This window comes from Erinaceus europaeus, chromosome 12, assembly GCF_950295315.1.
Source record: "Erinaceus europaeus chromosome 12, mEriEur2.1, whole genome shotgun sequence".
In the NCBI taxonomy this organism is placed as follows: Eukaryota; Metazoa; Chordata; class Mammalia; order Eulipotyphla; family Erinaceidae; genus Erinaceus; species Erinaceus europaeus.
Genome location: NC_080173.1, coordinates 88,438,086 through 88,464,490, shown reverse-complemented (window position 1 = coordinate 88,464,490; position 26,405 = coordinate 88,438,086). Strand labels below are relative to the sequence as shown.

The window sequence follows — 26,405 nt, the reverse complement described above, 5'->3', positions numbered from 1 at the left end:
TAAATATTGAAAAAACAAAACACACACAAAAAAATGGTTTCTTCTCATAGAGCTTAACATATTCCCTGCCTTAAGTTGATTCCTTGGAAGTTGGTATTTCTTCTTGTTATTGCAAATGAAATTTAATTATGTTTTAAAATTGGTCGTTGATGATAAATGGCTCCCGAAGGATGTTGATGGTAATAGTGGTGCTCTGCCTCTAATGGACATTTTCAGTTGTTCCTTTATAACTGGTGTGCTGTTGGTTTTAGATAGCATTTATATTTTCTATTTAGCATTTTAATGTCCTTTTTTTTAATGTGTGTTTGGCTGTGTCTTCATGGAGACTGTAAGATTATGTTATTCCAAATTTCAGGAACAAATATATATATATGTATATATGTATGTATATGGCACAGATAGATTTTGGAATCTTATCAAATGATTCTTTGTCATTATCTCTCAAGATAATCATATGTTTTTCATTTTTAAAATACTAATGCAATTAAAATAGTATTCAGTTTTCTTGCAGGATAGAATTTTGTAATCAGAGGCAACTCGGTGGGGGAGAGTATAGCATGTACAAACTCAGATTCTAGTTTAGTTTGGTTCTTGATAACATATTTGACCTTGGGCTTGCCAGTACATTTTATTACTTCTCTAATAAACACTCCACACCCACATTCCCCTGTCTGTTAACGGGTATTTTCTTTAAAAAAATTTTTTTTTATTATTTGTTTTCCCTTTTGTTGCCCATCTTGTTTTGTTGTTGTAGTTATTATTATTGTTGTTGTTGATGTAATTGTTGTTGGATAGGACAGAGAGAAATGGAGAGAGGAAGGGAAGACAGAGAGGTGGAGAGAAAGATAGACACCTGCAGACCTGCTTCACCACCTGTGAAGTGACCCCCCCTGCAGGTGGGGAGCCGGGGCTCAAACCGGGATCCTTATGCAGGTCCTTGCACTTTGTGCTATGTGCGCTTAACCTGCTGTGCTACCACCAGACCCCCAGACTGAGTATTTTCCTCCCATCTTACTTGTGAGCTGGAAAGGTAGTATGGGAGTATGAGCAGGGGGAGATAGCATAATGGTTATACAAAAAGTCTTTCATGCCTGAAGATTAATAGTCCCAGGTTCAATCCCCTGCACCATCACAAGACAAAGCTGAACAGTGCTCTGGTAAAAACAACAAAAACAATGATTTGTGTTTTCTCCAATACATTTATTTAAATACTTTTGAACTGTATGTTTGTTTTTTTGTTTGTTTGTTTGTTTTTCTACAGCACTAAACTCTGGCTTCTGATGGGACTGGGGTTTGAATATGGAATCTTTGGTGCCTCAGACATGAAGGAAGGTCTTTCTACATATGCTATCTTCCTAATCTATAAAGGTATTTTTGTTTTCTTTTACATAAAGAGAGAGAGAGTCCCCAGAGCACTGATCAGCTTTGATTTATGGTGATGTTGGGGACTGAACCTGGGACCTTTTTTTTTTTTTTTTTTTATTGTTGTAATTATTATTGTTGTTGTTGTTGTTGGATAGGACAGAGAGAAATGGAGAGAGGAAGGGAAGACAGAGAGGGGGAGAGAAAGATAGACACCTGCAGACCCGCTTCACCGCCTGTGAAGCGACTCCCGGGCAGGTGGGGAGCCGGGGTTTGAACCGGGATCCTTATGCCGGTCCTTGTGCTTTGCGCCACCTGTGCTTAACCCGCTGCGCTACAGCCCGACTCCCATGAACCTGGGACCTTTGGTGCCTCAGGTATGAAAGTCTTTTTCCATAACCATTATGCTGTCTCGCCAGCCCCAATAGTTATGGTCTGTAAAGGAATCATGATGAACGTGTTGAGAGGTTCTGATGTTTAACAATGGTATAATCATTGTTAACAAAGTTCTTACTTTGGGGGCCTGGGAGAAAGCTCACTCTATAGAGTGCACACTTTTCATGTGTTGGCTTTTTTTTTTTTAATATACATAGCTGACTGGCTCTGGTTTCTGGTGGTGCAGCGGATTGAACCTGAGACTTCGGAGCCTCAGACATGAGTGTCTCTTTGCACAACCATTATGCTATCTACCTCGATGAGTGTACATTTTCCATGTGTGAAGATGCAGATTTGAACCTCCATCTGGTATGGGAGCACCTGCGCAGAGGGATTTTTCAGGAGTGGAGTAGTGTTGCAATGTCTTGTCTCTCTGTCTCTCTCTCTTCTCTGTCTCTTACCCCCTACCTATGGGGCTTGGTGTCTGCACAAGGACTCCACTGCTGTGAGTGGTCATTTTTTTTCCCTTTTCTTTTTCCAGAGAGAGACAGAGAGAGAGAGTCCTGTAGCAGAACTCCTTATTTGTGAATTGTCCCTGCCACCCTGCCAATGGAAACCAGGGGCTTCAATATGAGTTTAGATGCTTGGTGACATGTGCCCTACCAGATGTGCCACCTCCTGGCCCCTTCACTGCCTATCTTAAAAAAAAGGGGGGGGGTTCTGAACTTGCATTCTGTGGTCACCAGTAGGAACATTCTGAGTTGCACCAATTTCAGGACCCATCTTCTTCAGGTGGTAGATAGAATATGTTATCCAATCCCCCTTCAGAGGCAGGAACATTCTCTACCGTTGTTGATCTACAATGAGGGCAAGGTCCTATGGGGGCCTCCAAAGGGGTCCATTATGTTGTTCCTGATGGAGATGACCAGTGACAATGTGGAGAAGAATCTATTTGAGGTCTAGGAATCTCTTATCCTATGGTCTTGTCAGTGTTTCCATTTTATAAATAAATTAATTAATTAAAAAAAAGATCCCACTTTGAGCCCCCGGCTCCCCACCTGCAGCAGAGTCGCTTCACAGGTGGTAAAGCAGGTCTGCAGGTGTCTGTCTTTCTCTCCCTCTCTGTCTTCCCCTCCTCTCTCCATTTCTCTTAGTCCTATCCAACAACAAGAACAAGAACAATAATAACAACAAAAGCAATAAGAGCAACAAAAAAAGGGGGGAATGGCCTCTAGGAGCAGTGGATTCAATTCATAGTGCAGGTATAACCATCCAGCAATAACCATGGAGGCAAAAAAGAAGAAAGAGGGAGAGGGAGAAGGAGAGGGAGAGAGGGAGAGCGAAAAGGGGAGAGGGGGAGGGGGAGAGGGAGAGGGAGAGGGAGAGAGACTACTAAGAGTAGAGGCATAATGACAGCTCAAATCCCTAGAGATAATCCTGGTGAAAAGAAAAAAAAAATTACTTCACATGGCAGGAAAATTAACTGATTGACAAATACTATGAGGTTGTATAAAGCAGAGAGAGGAGGCCTCAGAGAGTGAGGCAGACTGCAAGGAAAGGTAGTCTGAGAAGTCCTCTCTGAGGGGACATTTGGGCAGGGAAAGAAATGAGGAGAAGGATTGTGCTATATGGAGATCTGGTAAGAATGCTGTAGGCAGAGCAGCAGGTGCAAAAACCCTGAAGCGATGTCCAAGGCAACTTGCACTGAGTGAGGTCTCAGGTCATGCTAGGCCTTGTGTGCCACCACAGAAACTCTGTTTATTACTTTTGTTTTATTTGATAGGACAAAGCGAAATTTAGAGGGGGTTGGGAGAGAGGGAAAAAGAGACATCTGCAGACCTGCTTCATTGCGTGTGAAGCTTCTTACCCTGCAGGTGTGGATCAGGGGTTTGAACCTGGGTCCTCACTCATGGGAATAGGTGTGCTCAACCAAGTGTACCACTACCCAGCCACAGAGACTCTGCTTGTGTTGAAGTGTGAAGAGAATCCACTGCAGAACTGTGAGCTCTGAGTGTCATGATCAGCTTCCCCTCTCTCAAAGCATCACTCTGACTGCCTGTGGAGAATAAATCAAAGCTTAGTAGGAGCCCAGGCAGACACACCTGAGGGAATGAAGTCTCATCTGTGGGAGTGTGGTGAGAGGTATCGAATTTGCGGTCCATTTGTATGAAGGTGCTGACAGGATTTGCTGATGGATTGCAAGCCTCAAATTAGATAAAGCTACTTGGCTTTTCCTGTCAGAGAAAAATGTGTCGGCCACCCTCCTACAGACTGTGGAAATCAGAAATCTGGCTTGTGTTTGCCACAGCACCATTCTGCTGATTCTGGAGAAATTCGAAAGATCCCCAGCCACTCTCCAAATCTCTGGCTGCACCAGGAGACAGAAATAGCTAAGGGGTTTGGCTGTCCCCACGAGAAATTCTGATCTGAGGCCAGGCCTAGAAACACTGCACAGTTTGATCTGATCCTTGGAGGATGAGAGTCTCTGCATATCCCAGCCTCCCTGTGGATCACTGGAGGCTCAGTGGGAAGGGAAGACTGGAACATGATGGAGTCTACACAGTTACAGTTGTCACTAGTCATAGGTTACCTTTCCATGGGTGACGTTGTGATTAATTAGTAAAAGAGAAGTATTTATTTCAGGGTTCCTAGTCCTCCTTCAGATGGCCTTTCATGCAGATGCAGCCTGCACCCAGAGCTCTGCTCCATCTCTTGGGCCCAAGTCACTAATTTATGTCTTTGGCTCTTTAACCCCTTCCCCCAACTCAAAGAACACAAATATCTCCTTTTATTAGAGCTTCAAGTCTTCCCTGCTGTTTTCTGCTCATGTTCTTTCCTTTGATGTGCTGAAAATTTATTTTCTTGTTAGACCTTAGCCATCCAGCTCTGAGCAGTGCACACCCCCCCCCACACACACACTCCATCCCCATGCCCTACCAGTTCTGACACACGTAGGTGGGTGTCCACACTCGTCTTGCATGATCACTGGGCATGGAGCTCACAAGGTGGTAGCAGAGCTGTGGGTGGGATAGGAAAGAAAGAAAAGGCATTTTGCCTGCCCTGTGCCCAATGTATTCTCTCCAAGTGGAGGCAGACACACATAAAACAGCAGAGATTGATGGGCCATTCGTAACTGCTCATTCTCTCCACTCCCCCCCCCCCCCCCCCCCCGCTTGGCAGGTCCAGTCCTGGCCTTTGTGTAGAGAAGGAATGTGAGCCATGGACAGAGGAACAAAACTAGAAAAGTCTAGAAGGCTAGCTTCTAGTTTCAGGCAGGAGAGAGAGAGAGAGAGAGAGAGAGAGAGAGACTGATCTTGAAGCTAAGTGTATGAGGATCTGTCTGTATGTCTGCCTTTGGAGGATGCCTGAAGGGGAGAAAGACCCAAGTGATAAAGACTTTGGAGGATTTGAAAATTCTTAGGAGAAAAAAAAAAAAAAGGAAGGAGATTTGGGGGGTTAGCTGTTATGATTGTAAGTCAGATAAAAAAGGGAAATGAGGCTTTTTTTTTTTTAAGTTTTGCTGCATGTCATGAATGAAGTTCCATGCCACTTCTCCCTTTCAAAAGATATTTTAATTCAAGATCAAGTTGCTTTTAGAATAATATTTGGTGAGGGCTAGGCGGTGATGCACCTGGTTAAGTGCACTCATTACAGTGTGTAAGGATCCAGGTTCAAGCTGCTGACGCCCAATTAGAGAGAGAGAGCTTCATGAGTGGTGAAGTAGGGCTGCAGGTCTCTCTCTCTCTCTTTCTCTCTCTCTCTATCTGTCTATCTCTATCTCCCTTCTCAATTTCTGTCTCTACACAATAATTAATAAATAAAATATTTATATATATAATATATTTGGTTGCTTGAGTGAGGTTTGTTTTCTTAATGAAATACCAAGCAGAGACTGAGCCCATTCTGTGTAGACATGATTTAATAATGGCTGCCAGTCAGCTGTGTGTACACAAATTCAGACTAGGAATTCTGAATTGCTGGGTTTCAATTTTCTCGGTTTATTTGTTTAAATCGATAGTACAGGAATTGTGAGAGGGAGGGGATATATAGAGGGAGAGAGAAAGGGAGACACCTGCAATTCTGCTTCACTTCTTTTTTTTTTTTTTTAAACCAGACCCCTGCTCAGCTCTGGCTTATGGTGGTATGGGAGATTGAACCTGGGATTGACCCTCTTTCTGCTTTCCAATCACACCTTTCAGATGTTTTCCCTTCTCCATCTCAATCTGACCCTCTTTCTTCCCTTTCCATGCAATAGCTCCACAGAGACCAAACCATCCCTAAGCACACCACTTTTTCAAACCATTCCTATGTTTCCCGTCATTTCTCTTCTTTTAACTTATTAATGCTTTTGCTATTTTTGCTTTCTTAAATTTCCGCATAAATCCTTGAATTAGCTGTTTTTGGAGCCTCAGGTATGAGAGTCTGTTTGCATAACCATTATGCTATCTACCCTCCGCCCTCTGCTTCACTTCTTGAGAAGATTCCCCCTCGAAGGTGGGGATAGGGGCTTGAATGTGGATCCTTGCATATGACAACTGGGTGTGTGACCACCCAGCCCCTTGAATTTCTGGGTTTTAACTTTATTTAGCCTTGTGAGTGTAACTACTAGCCTTCCAAAACTGCTGCACAGTTTTTATATTACTGCCTGTATGTGGATCTAATCTCTCCACATCCTTGCCAACACTTGTTACTAATTACCTTTCTTTTTGGTTATGATTCTTAACGTGTGCGGCACGGTAAGTATCTCGTTGTGGTTGTACTTTTTATTTCCCTGAAGGTTAATGATGTTCCACATCTCTTTGTGTTTATTGGCCTGCTCTCTTATCTTTGGAGGGAAATCTTTTTAGAGTTTTTACATTGTAAAAAGTGGATGAAAGAACAGATATCTTTTTATTAATGAGCTGTGAGTGTTTATATATTCAGATAAGCCCCAACGCCTCTCTTTTCATGGAGCACACAAGATGCATGCATGAGGCCCCAGATTTAATTTCCAGCAGCACAAACTGAGGCTTGTGCACTGTTCTGGTCTCTCTCATAAAAATAGACATAAGTGGAGCACGGGCGGTGGCTCAGCGGGTTAAGTGCACGTGGTGCAAAGTGCAATGACCGGCGCAAGGATCTGGTTCAAACCCCCCGGCTCCCCACCTGCAGGGGGGTTGCTTCACAAGCGGTGAAGGTGGTCTGCAGGTGTCTATCTTTCTCTAACCCTCTCTGTCTTCCTCTCCTCTCTTGATTTCTCTCTGTCCTACCCAGCAACAACAGCAGCAGCAGCAGCAGCAACAACAACAAACAAGGGCAACAAAAGGGAAAAATGGCCTCCAGGAGCCGTGGATTCATAGTGCAGGCACTGAGCCCAGCAATAACCCTGGAAGCAAAAAAAAAAAAGAAATAAGTGACCTGAGACATGAGGTCTGGAATTTAATTCCTGGCTTTGCATGGGTGGGCGTAAGTGATGTTTTGGTGGTTTTTGTTTTGTTTTTCTCTTTCTTATAATAAATAAATAAGTAAAAAAAACAAATATTTAAAATAAAAATAATCTTGGGGCCAAGTGGTGGCACATCTGGTTGAGCACACATGTTATAATGTGCAAGGACCTGGGTTCGAGTCCCTGGTCTCCATCTGCAGGGGAAAAGCTTTGTGAGTGATGAGGTAGTGTTGCAGGTGTCTCTGTCTCCCTGTCTATCACTCCCTTCCCTCTCCATTTTTGGCTGTCTTTACCCAATAAATAAATAAAGATAATAAAAAATTTTTTTTAAAAATGAAGCATAAATAAAAGTAAAAATAATCTTTACAGGCCAGGGAGAGAATTCAATGATAGATGATAGAAACTCCATGTTTACGGCTAGGATCAGTCTCTAGCACTTGCATTGGGTCAATACATGGTCACTGTCATTCTTGGACTTTCTCATTAAAATGAATAAATAGGGAACCAGGAGGTGGTGCACCTGGTTAAGTGCATGCATTATTATGCACAAGGTCCCAGGTTTAAGCCTCTGGTCTCTACCTGCAGGGGGGGAAAAGCTTCAGGAGTGGTGAAGCAGTGTTGCAGGTATCTCTTGCAGGTGTCTCTCTGTCTCTCTCTCTCCCTAACTCCCCCCTTCAATTTCTCTCTGTTCTACCAAATAAAATAAATACATTTAAGAAAAATATTTCTTTATTTTCCTTTTTGTTGCCCTTGATTTTTTTTGTTGTTGTTCTTGCTGTAGTTATTATTGTTGTTGTTATTGATGTCATCATTGTTAGATAGGACAGAGAGAATGGAGAGAGGAGGGGAAGACAGAGAGGGGGAAAGAAAGATAAACACCTGCAGACCTGCTTCAATGCCTGTGAAGCAACTCCCCTGCAGGTGGGGAGCTGGGGGCTCGAACCGAGATCCTTCTGCTGGTCCTTGCGCTTCACGCCATGTGCACTTAACCCACTGTGCTACCGCCCAGTTCCCAAAATAAATACAATTTTTAAAAAATTAAATGAATAAATTTTTAAAAAATCAGATTACACACAGGTCTTGTCCAGTTTTGAAAGTTTGCACTTACACAGCTTTCCTTTTAGAACGACCTACAATCCATTAGTATTATTCTCAATATGACTAGGCTCCAAGGGGGCTTTTGCTTTATCTGAAAAGTTCAATGCAACTGTTGGGAACAGTGTTGGTTTTGCAACAGCTATTCTCATGGCAGCAGTAAGAGAGGCCCTGCTCAAATCCTTCCTTTGAGACAACTTTATATAATCTTTGGATTTATCAGATTACTTGTGCTCGAGCTAGATGCCAATGCCATGTGGATGTAAATGTCACTTGGGCTCCCCGTCTTTTTGATGTGGTTCCATGGGTTCCTATTTAGGTTTGAAAACTCTCAGATGGTTTCCCATAGAACTCAGTGGTAATTCTTCTTTGTTTTCTACCGCCTTGGCTTATGAAAGGTACTGTAAGAACAATCCTCTTTCAGAAAACAGGGGAAAACCATGGTACTTGGTTTACAAATGTGTTCTGCCATTTACTTTCTTTTGAAGCTTACGTGTTTTCCCTTTTTATCTTAATAATTGTCTAGTTTTCCTTTAGTTGCTTGTGCCTGTGTGAAGAAACTATTGTCGGGGGCCCAGGTGGCGGCACACGTGGTTGAGTGCACACATTACAGTGCATGAGGACGGACCCAGGTTCAAGCCCCTGGTCTCCACCTGCAGGGGGGAAAGCTTCATGAGTGGTGAAGCAGGTCTGCAGGTGTCTCTCTGTCTCTTTCCCTCTTTGTCTTCCCCTCCCTTCTCAACTTCTGTGTCTATCCAATAATAAAAATATTCTTTTTAAAAAAATAAAAGAACTACTGTCTCTTCCAAGGTCATGAGTATCTATATCTATGCTTTCTTTTAAGAGTTTTGTAATTCTAGCAGTTACATTCAGACCTGTGATCTTTTTAAATTAATTTTTGTGAATGATATGAACAAGAGGCCCAGCTTCATTCTTTGGCTTGTGCACATCTGCTTTCTCAGCACGATTGTTTGCCTTTTATTTTACTTAAGTCACTGGGTAACGAGGTAACTTCTCATGTTTGTCTGTTGACCTGCAAGGGAAAAATAAAATTAATTAAGGAGCATTTTGCATTAAAGGGTGGGCTTGCTTGGAATTTCAAATGAGTTATCATTAAAACATTCTTCGCTGAAAATGAAAATAGATGAATAATTCGACTGAATAAATATAAGTAATGAAACACTGAGTTTTATATATTCTGACCCAGCTTAGGGTGAGTAGGCCTTTGCTAGGTCTGGAATCAGATGGGCTGTGGATTAAAAATTTAAGCTGATTTTATCAAGTGTGTGTGTGTGTGTGGGGGGCTCCCGGGTTGTGAGTCTGTGAGTTGGAGGAACCCCATGTCCCAGCCACCACTCCCCGAATGGTCTTCAGAATTCTGCAGCAGGAGGTCAGTAGAGGGGCAGCCAGAGAGTGGGAGCTGTCCCTGTGAGTGCTCCACACGTTGTTGCTTGGCTTTGGAGTTAGGAAGGGGATTAGGGAATTGTTCCTTTCCAGTCTCAGCAGCAGGATGAAATCCTGGAGTGATGTGGTCCCCTCCTCCTGTGTGTGGGTTGGGCTGTGGAGCCACCCAGAACTGCAAGTGTGGTCTGGGAAGATGCCCCATGGCCTTGTGTGTGATTTGGGCTCCCATCCCAGGCAAAGTTATATGCTGGGCTCTCAGGTTTGGCCCCACTGCCTGGAAACTGGACTGCTGCTCAAGGGAGTCTACCCAAGCTGAGCGCACCAGAGCAGAGGATTAACTAAGTCCCAGATGTTTAGAAGCCTGAGTCAGTGTTTGTGTGTGCTCTGTTGAGAGAGCTTATGTGGCCCCAGAGGTGGTCCTGGAATTGGCTCAGATCTTTATGTGGTTCTGGTGTGTTTAATCATCATTTCTAGGGAGAGGCATGGGGGATTAGGACTTACTCAGAGCTTTCTGCCCAGGTCCACTCAGCTTGGACAGAACTTGCCCAGTCTGAGGGGCTTAGGGAGACTGAAAATGGCTTGATATCTTGGAAGGGAATCCAGTCAGACCTCTGCACTTAGAGGTGCTTTGTGCCTAGCCTCCAGCATTTCCCTAGTTACTCTCTTTCAAGTCTGAACTCTGGAGTAAGAGCTGTGTCCTGTAGCCCTGAGTCTGCCCTCCATGATTCCACCATTGAATGCTTTTAGGACAGCTGAGATGGTGGGGATTTGTTGGTGAAGAAGGTTCTAGAGGAAAAAAAAAAATAGTGAGCATGCCATGCAAATCTTCAAACCCAGGTTTCCACTGGATCCAACAAGCAAAAAGCCCAGCCCCTGGCTTACCTGCATGCTATGTCAGAGAGGGTGGTGAGTGCACAGGTTAACATCCATGAGGACTTGGGTTAGAGACCTGGTCTACCATATGGGAGCACGTGCAGGGGACTGTGGCACTGCAGTGTCTTTCCTTCTCTCTTTGTCTCTCACCCTTTATCTAGAGGGAAGAGGCAGAAAAAAAAAAAGGCCACTGGTGCTATTGGAGTCATGCAGGCACTGAGTTCCAGTGATAGCCCTGGTGCAAAAAAACCCAAACCAAACAAAATAAATAAATACATGAAGTGAGAGAGGGCCTCTGGTGATCCCTGACAGACAACGTTGGTATAAGCTGGAGCTAGTTCTGAGGAGGGGCTTATGGATTTGCTTTTTATGTGGCCACATCCCCTTCCCAGCTACTGATGATCAATTCACCTCAGTGCTTAGAGTGAAACCCATGTCCACAGTCTCGGAGTGTTGCATGGTCTCCAGAGGGTGGGTGTTCACTAGTTCAGATGTCAGGGGCCCAGCAGGTCACCGGGAGCTGAGGAATTGTGCGTCCTTGGAAACAGGCAGCATTAACCAATAATGGGGAACATAGTACCTGACTGGAAACCTGAGATGCCTGTCGTGTAATGTCGGGAATTGACTTGAATTAAAGATACAACAGCCAACTAGCCATGCAGTATACTGGCCACATCCTACTGGTGGCCTGGCTCCAGCCTTCAGCTTGTCGCGCTCTCCTTCACAGGAACTTGAGTCCTAGGGGCAGGTGGTGACTTGCCAGTCACCAGTCCAGAAGGCAGCTTGCATTCACCCCTAGATTTGTAGCCCCCCACCCCCACCCTAGACTCTGGTGCTGTGTCTGGTCAGCCATTCTAGTTCTCATCACTTGAGCAAGGAAGTTCAGCTCAGTAAGGGCTGTTGCTGGGCTCTGAACCCAGAACTCTCTGGCACTATCTACAGTACTGTCTCAGTTTTTCTCTGTCCTATCCAATAAAATGGGGGAAAAAATGGCCACCAGGAGCAGTGAATTCAGTGCTGGCAGTGAGCCCCAGAAGAAACCTGGAGGCAGGGGTGGGAGGGCACAACTTTCTTCTCTGTGATAAACAGCTCCTTCTTTGCAAGGAAGATTCATTGAACCTGTATTCTCCCTGGAGTCACTGGATAGTAATTGCTGGTTCATTGGTGTCCAGAGAACCCAGATAGAGTTGTTGTCAGGCCCAGCTCCTGCTGGTAAGTCTTCTGCAGACTGGGGGTCAGCTTGAGAAGATGAGCTGGATGATACAAGTCTAGACCACAGACCAGCAGCATCTGTGGCAGTCAGAACCTAGCAGCTCACAGAGGCAGTTTTTCTGTGACTCTGTACATAGGAATCATCAGAGCTGGGACTTGGGTGTGTGTGTGATAGTGGGGGCCAGCAGGAGGGGGTGTTAGTAAATACGGCAGGGTGGGGGCTTTTCAAAGATTTAAATATTTTCTGGATGTTTACATAGTCCTTTAAGGCAGATCCAGAAGAAGCCCAAAGAGGACTTAGTCTAATTGCCCCAGAGTTTCCATCCCATGCTCACCTGCCCCTTAGACCCTGTTCCCAGTACCTCCCTTCCCCTGACTCCACCCTGCATACAGCCCAGTCTGTATTCACTCCTCTCTCTTCCAGCTGGGCAATAAAGAACCATCTTTCTCCACTCCCTCTAATCATATGACACATACAATACAAGTTGAACAGATTGTTTTTTTTTTCTCTTTTCTTTTTTGTGGCCAGGGCTTTGCACCCACTCAATTCCACTGCACCTAGTGATTCCATCTCTCTCTCTCTCTCTCTCTCTTTTCAGGTAGAAGGTAAGTAAATGAGACAGAGAGAGACTCAGAGAGAAAAGAGAGATGCCACACTGTAGTATTCATGAAGCTACTCCATTGCTTGGTTCACCCAAGTGGTAATCAGGGGCTTGAACTCAGGTCTTTGCACATGATAAAGTGTGCTCTCTACTGGGTGAGCTATCTCTGGGCCCGCTCCCCACTCCCCTTAAACCTTGGCTATTTGTTGAATGTTTTTTTACATGTCTAAAGCATTATTTTTAGTGTCTGCTGTTAGCTCCTTGTTTTGATGGGCTACAGCAGACTCTCCTCTTCACTGGTTTCAGTTTCTGGAGTTTCAGTTACCACACAGCCAACTGTAGTCTGAAAACATGGCATACAATAGGCCATTGATAGAAAGACCACGTTCACTATGATTTTGTTATATTGGGTTGTCAGAAAAGACATGACGTATTTTTCTGTGCAAAAAATGTGTCGTGACTTTTCTGACAGCTCAGGGGTATGTCCGATGCTCTAATCACTGATCAAAACTGGAATTTGGAGGATATCAGTGAATTTCTTCTTTTCACCATAAAAATATTATTTTATGTTAACTTGAGAGGGAGAGAGGGAGAACCAGAATACCACTCTAGCATATGCAATGCCAAGAATCGAACCTAGGACTTCAAGCCTAAGAACCTAGTGCTCTGGCTACTGTGAAGCCTCCCCTACTGCTTATTACTTTTATTATCATGGGAAAAAATAGGGGGCCAGTGGTGGCACACCTGTTTGAGCACATATGTTGTAATGCACAAGGACCTGGGTTCAAGCCCCCAGTCCCTACCTGCAGGGGGAAAGCTTCATGAGTGGTGAGGCAGGTCTGCAGGTGTCTCTCTGTCTCTCTTCCTCTCTCTCTCTCTCCCTCCCCTCTTGATAGCTGGTTTTCTCAATCCAACAAATAAATAAAGATAATAAAAAATTAAAGAGAGAGAAATATGAATGGGAAACTGTGGCGGCTGTGTATTCTACCTATGCCCTGTGGGTCACCATGCTTATGACATCCTTCTTCTCTTCTCAGTACCTTGCTTTCCTGCCTTCTCTTCAAAGCCCAGTGTACTGCTGTCACTTCCAAGAAGGAGTCTAGTAAAAAGGAGAGAGTACAGGAGTCGGGTGGTAGCGCAGCGGGTTAAGCGCAGGTGGCGCAAAGCGCAAGGACCAGTGTAAGAACCCCGGTTTGAGCCCCTGGTTCCCCACCTGCAGGGTGTCGCTTCACAGGCGGTGAAAGAGGTCTACAGGTGTCTGTCTTTTTATCTCCCTCTCTGTCTTCCCCATCTCTCTCCGTTTCTTTCTGTTCTATCCAACAACAGTGACATCAGTAACAATAATAACTACAACAAGGACAACAAAAGGGAATAAATAAATAAATGAATAAATAAATAAAAGGAGAGAGTACTAGTCTTGAAGGTCCAGGTACAAAGCTTGGCTTCATTACTTAACTACTTAAGAGACTCTCTTGTCATCTTGGTTATTCTGATTTCTAAGTTTTAAAAATGGGAACAATGCTACCTGTGTCACAGTGGCTGGGGGAACAGGTCAGCTGGTCATCAGACTTTCATGTCTGAGGTTCCTGGTTCAATCCCCAGCACTGCATGTGCTCTGACCTATCCCAATCTCGTTGCAATTCTCTTTCTTATATGTAGTAAATATAAGAAATCTTTACAAAAGTACTTGTGTCACAGAATTATATACTTGTCCTTCAGTAGGGATAAAGTAAAAAATATTTTAAGGCCTCCCCAAGTTACTCCAGTTGATTCAGCTTCTCTTATGACCTCCTTGAACTCTGAAACATCACTCCTAACCTTCATCACTTAATCTGCCTTCCTGGGGGACTTTGTTACATGCAGCTGCAGAGATGAGAGGTTTTGACATGTTACTCTGTTGGAAGACCGGAGTCCCTACTTGCAGGGGTGGAGGCTTCATGTGAGGTAGAACACTGCTGCAAGTATCTCTTCTCTTTCTCTCTCTTCCACTCTCTTGTTCAACTTCTACCAAAACAAAATGCCCGCTGGGTGGTAGTGCACCTGGTCAAGCATACATAGTACTAAGTGCCAGGAACTGTACGAGGGCCTGGACTTCAGCCCCCAGGTCCCACCTGGAGCGGGGATACTTCACAAGTGGTGAAGCAGGCCTATGGGTCTCTCTCTCTCTCTTTCTCTCTCTCTCTCTCTTTCTCTCTCTCTCAAATAAAATGAAAAAAAAAAGGAAAGACAATGGCTTCCAGGAGCAGTGGATTCATAGTGCAGGCCCCAGTGATAACCCTGGAGGAAATAAATAGATAGATAAATAAGTAAGTAAATAAGTCAATAAATCCCCACTAGAATAGTGAACTTAATGCAGACACTGAGTCCCAGCAATAACCCTGGTGGCAAAAAGAGGAAACAGAGGAAAAGAAAGAGGGACCGAGAGTGAGAGAAAGTAGAAAGGGAAAGTGAAAACAAAAGAAGGAGGTGAGTGCTTTTGAATCTGGAACTGCTGCCCAGGTTTTGTTCTTGTGTATGGAGGAGTGTTGGTTGAGTGACTGTTAGCCCTACAAATGTCTTGTGTCTTTTCCTGCATTAGAAACTGAAGCTTCTAATGCCATCTTGTCACCTTTCAAATGGTCCTAATGGCAGCTGGGCTAGAGGATGCCTAAGTGTGTCTAGAGGGGCTTCAGTCCAAGTGTGGGAAGCATCGGATGCCTGTCTGCTCTCTGGTGGTTTGGTACAGATTTGTTGTAGAGGCTGTGTTTCCTTTTGTTGTTGTTGTTTGTTTGTTTTTTAAATTTTTATTTATAAAAAAGGAAATACTGACAAAAACCATAGCATAAGAAGGGTACAACTCCACACAGTTCCTACCACCAGAATTCCATATCCCATCCCCTCCCCTGATAGCTTTCCCATTCTTTATCCCTCTGGGAGTATGGACCCAGGGTCATTGTGGGGTGCAGAAGGTGGAAGGTCTGGCTTCTGTAATTGCTTCTTTGCTGAACATGGGTGTTGACAGGTCCATCCATACTCCCAGTCTGTCTCTCTCTTTCCCTAGTGGGGCAGAGCTCTGGGAAGATGGAGCTCCAGGACACATGGTGGGGTCGTCTGCCCAGAGAAGTCAGGTTGGCATCATGGTAACGTTTGGAACCTAGTGACTGAAAAAGAGTTCAGATAGAAAGCAGAGCAAATTGTTGACCGATCATGAACCTAAAGGCCAGAATATTGTGGATGGAGATTTGGCATCTCCATTTTGGAAAAAGCTAGTAGGTCTATTTTAGGTCTATTCCAAGGGGCCTATGACTTTCCTACTTTTTGCCTGAGCCTGGCATCTGGTATGCAGACAATGACCTGGGTCCACCCGCATATTAGAGACTGTGTTTCTAGGACTCAGCCTGCTGGGTCTGCTATAGGACTAGTGTGTGCAAGTGTCAATGAAGGTCTGGACTGCGCATCCGCCCCTGTCCTTGTTGGAGGCCTGTGCCAGGCCCTGCCACGAGGGGCTGGTCGGAGCTAGGAGCTGTGTGGGGAGCCTTCTTGGACACAGTGAAGACTCTGTTTTTTCCTCCTCCTGGCCGGGAGCCCCCATTCACTGTAAGGAGTGTCACGGCATTCCCCCTTGAGATAAGAATAGAGCCCGACTGTGCCCCAGGACAGAGTCCAGCTTCTTTAGTGGGCTCTGCAAGGCCTGGCAAGGGCTCCCAGATGGTACTGGCCTGAGTGGGCCCTGGCTTCCTGCCCCACCAGCCTCTTGTGCATTGTGCTTCTCAGAAACTGAGAGGAGTGTGTGTGTGTGTGTGTGTGTGTGTGTGTGTGTGTGTGTGTGTCTTCCTAGGGGGCTCCCTGGAGACCACTGTCTCTAAGTTCAGCACAGGATGAAGAGGCTTGGCCTTGGATCAACTGCTTCAGGGATCTGCAGCCTCAGACTCTGCCCTCTTGTGCTTGACCCTCTCCTTGAGCAGCCACTCCTGTCTCTTCCTGGCAGGAAGAATAGAGCCTTGACGGTGATGGTGGGCTAGTTCTAGCTGGGGACCAGCCAGTGTTTGAACTTTGTAAGCAAGAGCTTGAAAACCCCCAGTGGCCACCCCAAGTGCAACCCCAAGTGTACGGGAAACAGGACCCATCGTGGACCACGGAATGGGGTGGGGGGTGGTACTCTTAGCTCTGTCTGTGTCTGAGGTGGAAATGAGGTGGTTGAGGTTTAGTTCAACAGCTGGAGTGTTAACCAGGCACAGGGCCTGGTGTTCAGACCTCTTTCTAGCCTCTCATTCTAAGACACGTCTTCTCAAACTGTGGGCCCTGGGCCAACAGCACATGGACACTTGTTGGAGAGGTTAACTCTGGCCTCAACCTCAAACTGCTTAATCAGAAACTGGGAGTGGGAACCCCTAAATCTATCTTTAATGTGCTCTCCAGGAAAATCAGACACCCAGTGGAGCTCTGCAACCATTGCTTTCAGTAGGGGTTTTTAAAAAAATATTGGGTTGTTGGAAAAGCACTGACATTTTTTTCACAATGTTTTTCTGTACAAAAAAAACAAGAAAGTAAAAGAAAGAAAGGAAGGAAAGAAGAGAGAAAGAAAAGAAAAGAAAAGAAAAGAGAAAAGAAAAGAAAAGAAAAGAAAGAAAAATGCATCATGGCTTTTATGACAATCCAATAGCTTTTAGGCTGGTGAAATAGTTCGCTTGGATAGTGGGATGTTTTGGCATGAGTGTAATCCAAGTTCTAGCCTCTGTCCTACCCTACCCTTTCACTTCTCTCCCTCTCTCTCTCTCTGTCTCTGCCCCCCCCCCATCTAAAATAAGATAAAAATAACTTTCTGATCTTTCCTGAATTTGATAGACCCCTCCAAGGGGCCATGGCAACATCTCAGGCATCTGTCCTAACTCAAGGTATTCAAAGAAAGGACACTTAAAAATGTGTCTGTTTGAATAGGGTAACTCGTATTTGACCTTGGAAAGGACAGATTTTTTCAGCCTGCACATATCCACATATCTCAGTTGATTCTACAAGTGTATGAGGGTACACTTAGGGCTTGTGGGAGGCTCATTATAGCTGATTGCTCACTTGTGTGGTGGAGATGTGAAAGGGAGCTGTGGTTTTCCACAGTGAGATGCAGGCTTTTCAGCAAACTCATGATCTCCCCGTAGGTCAGTGGAGGAAGGGGAATTTTGAACTAGGGCCAAGGGGGCTCTTTGCCTGGTCTGATAACAAGACAGTTTTTAAGTACTGCTGCTCCCTCCTTTTGGTTTTTATTTTTTAAACTTTTTAAATTATCTTTATTTATTTACTGGATAGAGATAGAAATCAAGAGGGAGCTGGGAGACAGAGACGGAGAGAGGCAGAGAGACACCGGCAACCCCACTTCATCACTCTCAAAGGTTTCTCCCTGAAGGTGAGGACTGGGGGATTGAACCCAGGTCCTTGTGCGCTGCACTCAACCAGGTGTGCCACCACCCAGTCCCATAGTCCCTGCTCTTTTGAAAAGTCGCTTAAGGACATTTCATTTCTATGAATGACCTAGATTAGCACTTGTTTATTTTTACTAAAGAAATCCAAAGAGGATTTGTGCTTTTTATACTTCCACCCTCTATGTGTAAAAGTGAAAAATAGATCAGCTTTTTCTTTTTCTTTTTTTCCTTCCCCCAAATAGAGACAGAGAGAGAGAGAATGAAAAAGACCATGGCACTGAAACTTCCTTCAATGCAGTGGGGGCCAGACTCAAACCTGGGTCACGCATATGGCAAAGCAGAACACTATCCAAGTGAATCATTTTCTTTTTTTTTTTTTAATTTTTTTTATATTTATTTATTCCCTTTTGTTGCCCTTGTTGTTTTATTGTTGTAGTTATTATTGTTGTTGTCGTTGTTAGATAGGACAGAGAGAAATGGAGAGAGGAGGGGAAGACAGAGAGGAGGAGAGAAAGATAGACACCTGCAGACCTGCTTCACCGCTTGTGAAGCGACTCCCCTGCAGGTGGGGAGCCGGGGTTCGAACCGGGATCCTTATGCCGGTCCTTGTGCTTTGCGCCACCTGCGCTTAACCCGCTGCCCTACAGCCCGACTCCCCCAAGTGAGTCATTTTCTTGGCCCATCACCACTGGCTTTGCAGCAGCTGTTCCTAAGGTAACTCTAGTGCAGTGAGGCAGGTCCTGCCAGACTCTTCCCCTAGGAGCTACTTCCGACTGGCAGTGTGTCCATAGGGTCATTCCTGCGTTTACCCAGTGGGAATGTGACTTTAGGCTTTTCTGTGTTATTTGGTATGAGTTGGTAGGTCATTTTTTGAGTGATTTATTTACAGAACAATTTATTTTAAAAAACATTTTAAATTAAATTTTTTTATTATTAGATAGAAACAGAGAGAAATTGAGGGGGGGAGGGAGGGGAAGATAGAGAGGAAGAGAGACAGACACCTACAACCTTGCTTCACCACTTGTGAAGCTTTTGCCCTACAGGTGAGGACCAGGGGCTTGAACCTGGGTCCTTTTGCACTGTAGTGTGTGTGCTTAATCAGGTGCACCACTGCCTGCCCACCCCCCAAAAAAAACATTTTCCACATGCATAGTTGCTTGTTCACTTTATACCCTTTCTGTCGTAGGAGAGTTTTCATAGGGATGCTCTATGTTCAGATAGCACGAGACATCTGTTAGCTTTATTACTTTCTTTAATTCTCACCTAAAACCTATTAGTATACCAGGCTCATATTACCTATGGGAAAAACAAGTCACAGAGAAACTAAAATAATTTCTTCACTATCACCTGGCCAGTATTGGGGTTTGTACTGGGGCATCTCTCTCCAGATCCGTGTGTGTGTGTGTGTGTGTGTGTGTGTGTGTGTGTGTGTGTGTGTGTGTGTGTGTGTGTGCGCCTCATCCCACAAAGAGGAGGGGAGGACCCACAGATCCTGCAATTTTGTTACTAGCTCATCCCATAAATAACTACGACTGTGTGTGAGATCAGACTTAGTACTTATAGGTAAAAAGCAGGCTGAGGGCCTTTAGGTCCATGATTAGTCAACACTTTGTTAGGCTCTGTATGTTAACTCTTTTTTCAGCCACCAGGTTGCAGATGCTAACATGATGCCAACCAGACTTCCCTGGGCAGATGACCCCACCAGTGTGTCCTGGAGCCCTGCTTCCCCAGAGCCCTGCCCCACTAGGGGAAGAGAGAGACAGGCTGGGAGTATGCATCGACCTGTCAATGCCCATGTTCAGCAGAGAAGCAATTACAAGAAGCCAGACCTTCCACCTTCTGCACCCCACAATGACCCTGGGTCCATGCTCCCAGAGAGATAAAGAATAAGAAAGCTATCAGGGGAGGGGATGGGATACGGAATTCTGGTGGTGGGAACTGTGTGGAGTTGTACCCCTCTTATCCCATGGTTTTGTCAGTGTTTCCTGTTTAGAAATAAATTTTTAAAAAGCAGGCTAAGGGTATGGATCAACCTGCCAATATCCATGCCCAGTGGAGAAGCAGTTACAGAATCCTTCTGTACCCCATGAAGAATTTTGGTCCATACTTCCAGAGGGATAAAGAATAGGAAGGCTTTTTATGGAGGGGATGGGACAGGGAACTCTGGTGGTGGGAACTGTGTGGAATTGTATTCCTGCTATCTTACAATCTTGTTAATCATTATTAAATCATCAATACTTTTTTAAGTGATAGCAATAACAGTAATGATAATAAAACTTCCCTTTCCTTGATGGTATAAAAATAAGATTCCTGGTGACAGACACTTCAGGTCCTGATAGAATCGGGGGGGGGGGGGGGGGCAGAACTCTCTGGTTTACTTCCCCTGTCATTTACCCCTCTGGGAGTATGGACCTTTGGGGTGCAGAAGGTAGGAGGTCTGGCTTCTGTAATTGCTTCTCCTCTGGACATGGGTATTGCCAGGTCAATCCATACCCCCAGCCTGTTTCTATATTTCTCTGTTGGGGTATCAGAGCTGCATTTCTCTACATACTTTCTTCCTCCAACCACAGCTGCCTGCCTGTGCAGGCCTGGAGGGCACAGGAACAGCTCTTTTAAGAATCATTATGGTGTTTTGAGCACAGACCTTCTACATCTGGTGTTAAGTTTGAGTTCTGGTTTAGCTGAACCATATGGGGAGACTCCATAGTAGGATGGGAATGAAAAGCAGTAGTGCACCATCTTCTCAACTCAAACCAACTTTAGAAGGAGATGAGAACAGGGGAGGTTTATTTTTTATTTTTTATAAAATGGGTTAACAGTTTACAGTCTAGTCCGTATTTATTTTCCTCACCACTTCCCTTCTGTCACCAAAGGTCAGTGCCCTCCCACCCAGTTAACCACTCTAGTGCTCCCACAGTCTTAGACATAGGTTGAGAATTTTTTTTTTCACATTCATATGTTTAATTCTCTATCGATGAAACCATTCTGTAGTTGTAGTTCACTTCCTTACTTGCTTCACTAAGCATAATCTTCTCCATTTCCATCAACTTTACCCCAAAGGACACAATATCTTATTTTTATTTGCTGACTACTCCGTTGAATATATGTCCCATAACTTTTTTTTATCCAGTCATCTGTTAAAGGGCATTTTGGTTGTTTCCAAGTTCTTGCTATTGTAAATAAAGCTGCTACAGACATGGAGGAACATGTATCCTTTCAGATCAGTGTTATTATATATTTGGGGTAAAAGCCTAGGAGTGGAATTGCTGGATCATAAGGTATTTCCATTTGTATTTGTTTAAGGATTCTCTATGACATTCTCTATAATGCCTGCACCAATTTGCACCCCCACCAGCAGTACACTAGAGCTCCTCTCTCCCCACATCCTCTCCAACACTGTATCAACTGTTTGTCTGCAGTGTAGAATGCAAATATCTCTTCCCATTTGCTGGGTTTTCTGTTGATCTTTATGGAATTTTCTTTTGATATGTAGAAGCATTTCAATTTGATGGTCCTATCTGTTCATCCTTGTTTAACTTTCCCACGCTGGGAAATGTCTTTAGTGTTACGGTCCTGAAATGTTTCATTGTGTGTTCTTCTATGTATTTTACAGTTTCAGATCTTTGATCCATTGTGAGTTAATTTTGATGCTAGGTGGTGGCCTCATTTCATTTTTCTGCATGTGGTTGTCCAATTCACCCAACACCATTTGTTACAGAGACTTTCTTTTCCCCATTGGGCAATTTTGGCCTCTTTGTCATAGACAATGTGTCATTACACGCGTGGGTTTAGTTCAGGATTAAGAGTTTTATGTCAAGGAAATGGGAGGTGGTTGGTGGCTGGGCTAGATCCTAGTTGCTGTTTCTTTCCACTGGTGGTTGTGTCTTTCACTAAGACCTGGGGTCAGCACTGGCCCAGCTCAGCTGGTTCACAGCTGCATGCAGAGTGGGAAGAGATGGGAGGGTCCAGAGGCCAATAGGCTGTCAGGAATGTGCACCAAAAGTTAATGCTGACTTTCTTCCAAAAAGGAAAAGCCTCTGTGTTCAGCTTACTTGCAGTCCTGGTGGTAAGTGCTTCTGATAAGAGTCCCAAGTTGTGGTCAAAGCCTGTCTGTCAGAGATGCTTAGATTAGATTAGAGGAGGCAGCCTGAAGGGCCCACTGAATGCTGGGTTTGACTGTTCATAAAGACAGAGAATTTAGTTGAGAAGGCCTTATGTCCCAGTCTTTTGAGATGGCCATCAGGTGAGACACAACAACTTTTTGTGAACAGTTTCCAGAGGAAACCCTGTGGTATGGATTTGGTAGCTGATAATACAGCTTTTTAAACTAGTCCAGGGCATGGTGGTGCTGGAGGTGGGAGATGTGAAGCAGGAGGAAGGAAGTGGACTGGGCCCTTGAGCAAGAATCATGTACTGCAGGGCCCACAACTCTCTGTTTCAGAAGGTTCTATGTTTTGCTGTGATTGACACAGAATGCTACAAGACAACAGGCTTCTGCACCGTGGCAGCCCTTTTGCAATTGGCTTGACTTCTATCTCCCTGCAATGAATTTGCAAGTTTCAAGAGAGCAGGGAGCCCCTGGGACAGACACTTAATAGCAATTTGATGAATGAATGGATTGAGGAAGAAAAGGAATTGGAAGACCTAAGAGATCCTCAGCTGTGACTTGGAAACAGCTGGGATATTTTGAATTATTTACAGCTGCCTCCCTAACTGCCTTGAACCGATCCTGCCCTTATCTTTCTCACATACTCTCCTCCATTACCTTCTCCTAGTCTCTGTCATTTCTCTTACTGTCTTTTCTCTCTACCCTCCATCCCCAGCTTACCAAGATTGAATGAATGTTTCATCAAGGCCGACATTTTTTTCCCTTCTGTTTTGTTCACTGAAATGGCTTGTATGTCTAGCAACAATGGCTGGTGGGCATTTAGTAACCATTTGTCTAGTGAGTGAATGCATCAAAATGCCCAGGAAGTACAGATTTTGTGTTATCTGTCTCTAGGAAGGCTCTTGCAGCAGATCTCAGTATTTGATCATGTGGTACCTCCTGCCAGTGTCCAATGAGAGGAAGAAATCTCATGCCCCTTAGGAGATGCCCACACTGTCTGGCCAACTGCCCCTGGCTCTGCCTTGTCCTCATGATTCATTGGGTCCTTGAACTAGAGCCACACAGCTGAAGGATAGTTCAGAGATTTAAGGGCTTTCCAGGATCCATCAGCCTCAATGCCCATGTGGAGAGAGCTGGGCAAGTAGTAAGTGGGACTCCTGGCAACTTAGACTTCTTGAGCCTGTGGCAGGACCACATTCCTGACTCCTGCCCTGATCCCCTCCCTTCCCCAGACTCCATTCCCACCCTGTGGGATGTGTGTAAGTGGAAAAATGCCTGGTTGAGCAATTGAGGGCTAAGGCAAAAATCCCTGTTTACTCAGCCTCTCCCGCCTCGTCTTGCAACTAGCACCCAACTCACAAACTTAATCTGGAGTAGGCACAGCCAGTTCCACAACCCAGGGTAGCAGCAGGGCCAGGGTGCTTCCTATTACTCTCAGGATAAAGTCCAGATGCAGATTCTCAGCCTTGGTCTGGCTCCATCCCAGACCTCCCCAGCTTTCTCTGTAAGAAATAGCTTTCTTCCATTTTGGTGCAGCCTGTCTGGGGTCTTCCTCTACTCCACTCCCCCCCCCCCCACACACACCTTTCACCTGTATGATTCATATGCAACTCACTCAATCTGCCCCTACATCATGGCTGGTCTTTCCTTTTAGACCTGAGCCATTGTGGCCTTTGCCAGCTCAATAAAGGACTCATTTATCAGTTCAGCAGCTCAGCTCAGAAACTTCCAAAGCTTTGACTCCATTTTTTTTTTTCTTCTCTCCCATTTCAGGTTGAGTTTCCCAGGACCTTGAGTTTCTCCAGGACCTTGTGCTCATTATAAAGTAGCAGTGGTTCAGACTGTTCTGTTTTCTGCAGGGAGACTAAGTCAGCCTACTCTTCAACTTGAGGAAGAATGGTGGTGAAATGAGTGCAGCCTAGAATAGTCCCAGCTGTGGCCATGAACTTTGATCTCAGATTGACAGGGACTCAGAGGTTAAACAGGCTTCTGTGCTAAATATGAATATACACGGGCCCTTGGTCAGACTGATGTGGCAAACAGTTACTTGTATTTATATATTTCCTTCAAGTTTGGGATCTACTTTCTGCCCTAATTCAACTTTCTAGTTCTACTCTCTACTCTGACTCCATCTTCCCAGATAATGTTTTTAGCCCACCTCCATGCTAACTATCCATCTCAGAAAAAATCACTAAAATCATGGGCTCCAAGGAAGATAACTAAAATAAACTTTCTAGCTTCTTACCACCCTAAAAATCCCTATTCTTACCTATTTTATTCCTACTTTCTGGTTCCTATTTATGAAACATTTTTGTCCTGCCTCATAACTTACTGCCTTTCAGACAAATTGCAGATGATACTATGATTCCATCCTGAATACCATGGGCAGATGACCTCACCAGTGTGTTCTGGATCCCCACCTCTCCAGAGCCCTACCCCACTAGCAAAAGATTGAAACAGGCTGGGGGTATGGATTGACTAGCCAACACCCATGTCCAGTGGAGAAGCAATTTCAGAAGCCAGACCTCCTACCTTTTGCACTGTAAAAAGAATTTTGGTCTATACTCTCAGAGGGGGAGAAATGTTAGGGGAAGATGACTTTAGGGCTCTGAAACCTGAATCCATCAGGAAACAGAGAAAAAAGAGGAAAAAAGTAAAGAAGTAAAGAGGAAAAAAGTAAAGAAGTAATAATAGCTATAGGTATGACTTGAAAAGGAAGAGAAGGCAGGACCATAGAAAAGATGGAGAAAAAAAAAGATAAATAGATAGGTAGATAGATAGATAGATAGACGGACAGACAGACAGACAGACAGATAGTTATAGAAATAATAGTCAACCCATATCTGTGACCTTGGGAAAACTACTGCAGTTCCCAGTGGAGGAAATGGAGACACAGAGCTTTGGTGGTATGAATGGTGTGGAGTTGTACACCTGCTGTTTTTTAATTTTGTGTATCACTAATAAAACATAAAAATAAAAATGGGGGAAAAAATCCAACCATATCTCACCACGCCTGCTGCCGGCATCTAGTTCCAAACCACACCCGCCATTACTGTACCTCAGACTGTTGCAGTCACCTCCTGACTGCTCATTTTAAAGTCTGTTCTTGTGAAGATAAGAAGTTTGATTCCTCTTGCACTTTTCCTCAGAACATCCCGATGGGTCCCGGTGACAGCAGAATGAAAGCTGAAATGTCTGACAAGGTGCCAGGTGATTAGCTGTCATTGTCTGTGCCTCAGGACTCACTCCTCCCCCCTTACTCACCTCACTCATTCCTCTCCTCTGACACTGGTCTCCTTCCAGGTGTTCTTTTGCATGTTCCAGGCACACTTCCTCCTTGGGATCTTATCAGCCCGCATGGCTGATACCCTGCAAAGAGCTGAGGAATGGGCCCTCAAAGATATCCACGTCCTACTCCCCAGACGTGGGAATGTTACCTTACAGATCAGGTGGCGTCTGGCAGACGTGATTAAGTCGGCAAATGGGATGACCCTGGATGATTCCAGTGGACACAGTGTGACAACATGAGTTCTTGTAAGAGGCACGCAGCAAGGGAGTCAGGAGGAGGAGTAGTGAGGACAAAAGCAAGAAGTTGGGTGATGGAGAGAAGCCAAATGAATGTGGGCACCCTTGAGAAGCTAGAAAAAGCAAAGCATTCAATTCTTTCCTAGGGCCTCACAAAAGAACCAGGACTCCCGACACTCAACTTTAGCCCCATGACACCTATTGTATACTCTTGACCTCAAAAACAGTGCAATAATAAATCTGTAATGTTTTAAGTCTCTGAGCTTGTGGCAGTTTGCTACATCAACCCCTGGAAATATGTCTCCTGCTCTGTCTCCACTAAGTCTCTTGCTTATTCTACCATGCCATGTCTTTATCCTGCTCTACTCTTTCTTTTTCTCTGCCATCTCTCAACAAAGCTGGACCATTGACCTGTCTGTTGAGTTTACTGTGAGTTTTGTGTCTCCTCTCATAAGAATCAAGCTCCACTAGAACGAACACTGGTGTCTGTTTTGTTGACTGTTACAGTCTCTAAAATGATATCTGAGTATAAAACGTACTTATATTTGTTGAATGAATATCTTTTCTTCCTACCTGATCCCATCTGCTTTTTGTCTTCTAAGTTCAATTCGACACCCCTCTCTATAAAGTCTCCCCTTGTGCTCAGTAGTTCTCAGGCTGTTAATTTTTCTCATGTGTTTATGGCCACAGGCGTCGTTCCTGTGGATCTCTGCCTGCACAGTCCCACCTGCTCCTGGGATCATTTCCCCCTGTCCTCTGTATCAGGGGTGGGGAATCTTTTTTTTTTCTTCTTCTGTCATGAGACATTTGGATATTTATTTATTTTAAAAAATTTTACTTATAAAGGAAACACTGACAAAACCTTAGGGTAAGAGGGGTACAACTCCACACAGTTCCCACCACCAGAACTCCGTATTCCATCCTCTCCCCTGATAGCTTTCCTATTCTTTGGCCCTCTGGGAGTATGGACCCAGGGTCATTATGGGGTGCAGAAGGTTGGAGGTTTGGCTTCTGTAATTGCTTCCCCGCTG

The 26,405-nt window shown here is 44.6% G+C and overlaps 1 protein-coding gene and 1 long non-coding RNA gene across 3 annotated transcripts in view; one reads left to right on the top strand and one right to left on the bottom strand.

The window, feature by feature from the left end:
- The window catches only part of GAS7 (growth arrest specific 7), a 282,047-nt gene that overhangs the window by 55,115 nt on the left and 200,527 nt on the right, over window positions 1-26,405 (top strand). The window lies entirely within an intron of this gene.
- On the bottom strand, window positions 9,198-26,007 carry LOC132541753 (uncharacterized). The gene is made up of 4 exons (XR_009552851.1): window positions 25,114-26,007; window positions 24,908-25,044; window positions 10,946-11,054; window positions 9,198-9,290 (listed from the first exon to the last, which is right to left on the bottom strand). It is a non-coding gene; the product is annotated as an uncharacterized LOC132541753 (long non-coding RNA).